General features: G+C 36.4%; 1 non-coding gene across 1 annotated transcript; it reads right to left on the reverse strand.

Annotated features, from left to right (window-relative positions):
- Positions 1-4,379: 4,379 nt before the first annotated feature.
- Positions 4,380-4,525, reverse strand: LOC124088964 (U12 minor spliceosomal RNA). The gene has a single exon (XR_006850532.1). It is a non-coding gene; the product is annotated as a U12 minor spliceosomal RNA (small nuclear RNA).
- Positions 4,526-5,583: the final 1,058 nt, after the last annotated feature.

Consider the following 5,583-nt stretch of genomic DNA (forward strand, 5'->3'; position numbering starts at 1 on the left):
GTAGTATGGACATTTGACAATAATAGTCTGCCTATCCAAGAACATGGGAGACCTTTCCATCTTCTAAGGTCTTCTTTGATTTCTTTCTTTAGTGTTCTATAGGTTTCATTGTAGAGAGCATTCACCTCTTATGTTATGGAGTGTTTTTTTTAAAACTATTGTGTTTTTTTAAAACTATTGTGAATGGGATGGTTTTCCTATTTTGTTTTTCAGCAGATTCATCACTGGAGGATTTATGAGTGTTAATGTTGTATCCTGCTATTTTGCTGAATTCATTTATGAGGTCTAGAAATCTTCTGGTGGAGTGTTTTGGGTCTTCAAACTAAGGATTATGTTGTCAGCAAACAGAGATAATTTGAGCTCTTCTTTTTCTATTTGTATCTTTTTAATTTCCTTCTCTTGCCTGATTGCTCTGACTAAACCACTGGCATAGAATAGAAGAAACAGAGACAAATCCATATAAATACAGTTATGTGACACTAGAAAAAGGTGCCAAAAACCCATGTTGGAGAAAAGATAGCCTTTTTAACAAATGGTGCTGGGAAAACTGAAAATCCTTACGTAGTAGAATGAAATTTAACCCTATCTCTCACCCTGCACAAAACTCAACTCAAAGTTGACCTAGGATTTAAACACATAAACCCTGCTACTTCTAGAAGAAAATATAGAATTAATAAATGAGATGGCATCAAATTAAAAAGTTCCTGCACAGCAAAGGAAACAAGAGTGTGAAGAGAGAGACTACAGAATAAAAGATAGGGCATTAATCTCCAAGATATATAGAGCACTAAAAAACTTAACACACACACACACACCCCAAAAAAACCCCACAAAAACAAAACAACCAATGAATACACAGGCAAAAAACTAAACAAACTCTTGTCAAAAGAAGAAATATAAATGGTCAACAAATATATGAAAAAAAATTTAACATCTCTAGCAATTAGGGAAATGTGAATCAAAACTATGTCAATATTTCATCTCACTCCAGTCAGAATACAAATTATCAAGAATGTAAATAATGATAAATGTTGGCAAGGATGTGGAGGAAAAGGTACACTCATACACTGTTGGTGGGACTGCAGATAATACAACCACTCTGACAAATAGTATGGAGATTCCTCAGAATACTAGAAACGAAACCACTATTTGACTCAGCTATCCCACTCTTCAGTATATTTCAAAAAGATTTTAAACCAGCATAATATAATGATGCAGCCACATCAATGTTTATAGCAACATAATTCCCAATAGCCAAGCCATGAAACCAACCAGGGGCTCTTCAACAGATGAGTGGATAAAGAGAATGTAATATATATATATATATATATATATATATATATATATATATATATATATATATATATATATATATACGATTGAGTATTACTCAGCCATAAAAGAATGAAATTATGGCATTTGCCAGTAAATGGACGGAACTGGAGACTCTTACACTAAGGGAAATAAGAGAATCCCAAAAAAGTCAAAGGCCGAATGTTTTCTCTGATAATAGGGAAGCCAATCCAAAATAGGGGGAGGGGTATAAAAAATGTGAGAGGGAATTTCATCAAAATAGAGGAAAGATTAGTAAAGTAGATGAAGGGGATTGAGGAGGAGGAAGAAGGGGGATGGCAAAGAACAGTGGAATGAATCTGACCAAATTTTTGTATGTACATGGCATGGATAATGACATGGATGTGGCATGGTGGGTCCTGACATCAGGTGTATCTAGAGGACCCTAAATTAAAATATAAAAATAAGAAAAATACACTTTAACTGAAAAGGGATCAGTGGAGTTCAGGGAGCAGGATGGAGGAGAGGGGCTGGGAAGTGCTGGGGACTGAACTGTGTTCCATGCTTTGGGGATTGTCAGGGTGTATATAACTTTAAAAAATATATATAACTTTAAAAAATTGTATATAACTATAAAGAAATATATAACTTAAAAATTGTATATAAAAATTGTATATGAGAAGAACATTATCACTAAACAGGGAAGAGAGTTGGGAGGGAATGGGAGGGAGAAGGGGAATTGCATGGAAGATGGGAGGAGACCCTCATCATTATAAAAAATACATGTATGATGGTGTGAGGGGAAAGGAAAAAAAGAGAGAGAGAAATGTGTCACAGTAGATTGGGTAGAGAGAGGTGATAGGAGGGGAGCGAAAGGAGAGGGGGGTAAGGAGGGCAGTAGAATACAACAGACACTAGTATTGCTGTATGTATATACGTGGCTGAATAACCAATGTGATCCTGTAATCTTTACATGTTGAAAAATGAGAATTCATACCCCCATTGAATCAAATGTATGATATGTCAAAATCATTGTATTGTCTTGAGCAACTAATAAAAAATAAAAATTAAAAAAAAATGTATATAACTATAAAGAATTTTTTAAAAAGAAATTCAATATATTTCAACAAACATTTTGGGAGAGGTCCCATATTACTCATCAGCTTCTTACCATGTGAAAATACAGGAAGGGATTACATAGTCTAATCATAATGTCACTGCTTCCTGTCCTAATCCCAAACTTCCCTTGGCTGGTGACAATGCCACACAGCTGGCTGGAAGGATGGGGGAATCACTGGGGTGGGGGGGAGCTGATATCTTTCAATCCTGTATGTGCTCACTGGCCACAGTTTAAAGTAAACATGTTTCTTCTGTCTCCTTGTCCCATGGGGTGTGCAGTATTTAGGAAAATCCACTTCGAATAGAAAAAGCAGATCACTTGACTTGCCTAGGTTGGGCTCTGATTTCTGCATCTTGACTCTTAGTTCAGGTGTGTATTGATCCTAAAATGCTTCTCAACAGTCTTCTATGTTTCAGGAAAGAGGTTTCAGTGATTTGGGCCATTTCCCTATCCCCATGTTTTCCTGGGCCTCCCTACCACCAAACTCAAGGGATAATATGGCTTCTTGCTTTACCAAGGCCAATATGTGCATCTTAATGTCCCCTTTTTTACTCATAATATCATTGGCACTACTGCTGCCTCTCATTCCTCCCCAGTAACTGCAGAGAAATGAGTTTCTTCCCTTGGGAAACTAACCTCTCTCTGCCTATCTCAGATGCCACTGTTCCTTTTATCAGTCATTTTTGTGGCCTCCATCTCAAAACCTCTGAACCCCTCAGGCTCTGTACCACCCTCTTCCTCAGTCTCTGAGCGTTAATAGCTGGAATCTCCTCGAAGGAGGAGAATGTCCCTCAAGTCTTGAGGCTCCTTCTCCCTGGCCACTGTAGTACTGCATCTTGCTGGACCTTCTCCTATTTCTCTGATGATTCTTTTTCTGTTCCTTATATTGATTCTGGCTTCAGCTCTTCACTCTTTGGATACTACTCTTACTCCCACATCCATTCATAGAAGACACTAGATTAGAAAAAGAGGAATGAAGGGAAGGGAGGAAGGATAGGATTAGGAAAGACAATAGAATGAATCAGATACAACTTTCCTCTGTTCATGTATCAATACACGACCAGTGAAACTCCACATCATCTACAACCACAAGAATGGGATCCTAAATAGAATCAGTTACATTCCATGGATGTATAATATGTGAAAATATATTCTACCATCTGTATATCTAAAAAAATTAAGAAATTAATGAAGCTAATCTAAGCCAGTTGTGATTAGTGTATGGCACTTGATAGAATTATTGGACTGAAAATATCTGAGTCACCCTATTTCAATCTTGATGAGACTTTTTCAATAAAAACATAGAATATCAAGATGATTGAAATTAAATCACAATTCTTTCTAAATTTCTAACCCCAGATTTCTCCCTTTAAATATCCCTGTTTGTTTGGATAAAAATTAATTTGAAACATAATGAAAAAGATTAATTCCTCCTTGAAATGACTTGAACTGTTTTACTAAAAATCTGTTTCCATGTAAAAGTAAAGCATTGATCCTACTTCTTTCCTATGTTTTATTATTCTTCTCACATATGCCATTTATTCTAAGTTTTCAAAATGTATCATACTGTACACATGGAAGTAAGAAGATATGTTTGGGTATTTATTTATGATTGAGCAACCTACTAAAGAACTTTAATTAGTAGCTCGTTGTTAAGCTAACTGAAATCTTAGGAGCATGTCAAAGGACTCTTAGTTTTTGTTTTTGCTATTCTTTGTTTTAAAAACCTGATGTGGAGACCAAGTGATTGTGAAACCTAGAGACAAAAATTAAGCTAAAGAAGATAGATATATGGGGTAATTGAATCAGAATTCAATAAATGTGATACTTTGTTGCAACTAATAAATTTTTTTAGTTGGTCACTTTAATGCTATAAAGATGTCAAAGGGAAACCTATGCTAGGGACTACTTGTGTTCCTTGCAAGTATAAAGAGATAGACCAATTTACTTTTTAGTGTATAGGGAATGGACAGATCATTCCCAGAAATTCTGCAAAGTAGGCACGTCACCTTAGGGGAAAACTTTATCAGTTCAAAATTTACTTCACATTAGCAGTGAAGAATCAGTCATCACCCCGAATCTTTATTTTTTTTACTTATACGGTTAAAGCAAACAACTATTAAATGTTAACAGCAGTAAATGCAAAGTTTCATTAAAATTTTTTCTAAAATACCCTGCACAAGTTCAAACGGACTCTACAACAGGTTGAGGAAAGATGCTTTGGGATTATAACTGAACATAAGATCATTATAACGTAAATGCAATTCAAATGTATTTAATACATACACTCTCTAAAGCAAAACTGGTCATAATTCCACTGGATCTGTCCTATGAGACCATCAGTCACTTGGCGAATCATGTGATCATCTAAAACCCTCCTGAGAAAGTGACCAGGGTGGCTAAAGGTTGGAAACCATATGAATTACTGCTTTCACTTAAAGAAACTAAGGAAACAGCCCAATCCCCAAAACAGACAAACAAACAACAACAACAAAAACACTTTTGCTGTTGCAGTGGTTGTGGGGGTGGGTAGTACGGCTCCCTTAAGGAGAAAACATTATTACAAACATTTAATGGAGTTTGGGGAGGAAGGGTTACAGAATTCAACATTAAAGTGACAAACTTGTGAAGTAATAACTTCTTACTTCCTTTCCTGAGGACCTTCCTCAGGAAAGTTCTTGAGGGGATTTATGCATTGGAAAGGAAGTTGAATTAAATCAACTTTAACTTCCCATCCAAATCTAACATAGTATGCTTCAAAGGCTGGTCTTCAAACCAACATAGAGTTTATGGCCCAGTGGCGTCTGTCCAGGGATATCTTATTTAGATGTTCTGTTGCTGTGTGTGATATGTTGTGAGGGAGCATTTCCTGTGAGTGGTTCACTTACAGTCAGCTGTTACTCTGTGTTCCCTTTTGGAATATCAGTGTTAAACTTCCCCTTTTAGCAAAAGAGCAGTAGAATAATAAGGTAGCTGGGGGCAGGCTTTTGTACCAATCATTCTCTATTAATCTTTCACTTCAGTTCCAGGCATTCCTAACCTGTTATGTCAACTTGGGTTTATAACTGAGGGTGAAGTTTCAGGTTTCCCTTCCAGAAATTGGGCAGCGACACTCAAGCAGCTGCTAGAACTAGGGAGTGGCTAAGAGTTGGAAGACACCAAACCAGGAT

Source organism: Marmota monax, unplaced genomic scaffold, assembly GCF_021218885.2.
Source record: "Marmota monax isolate L192 unplaced genomic scaffold, Marmota_monax_Labrador192_F-V1.1 WCK01_AAM20220418_F8-fsc00081, whole genome shotgun sequence".
NCBI classification, from domain to species: Eukaryota; Metazoa; Chordata; class Mammalia; order Rodentia; family Sciuridae; genus Marmota; species Marmota monax.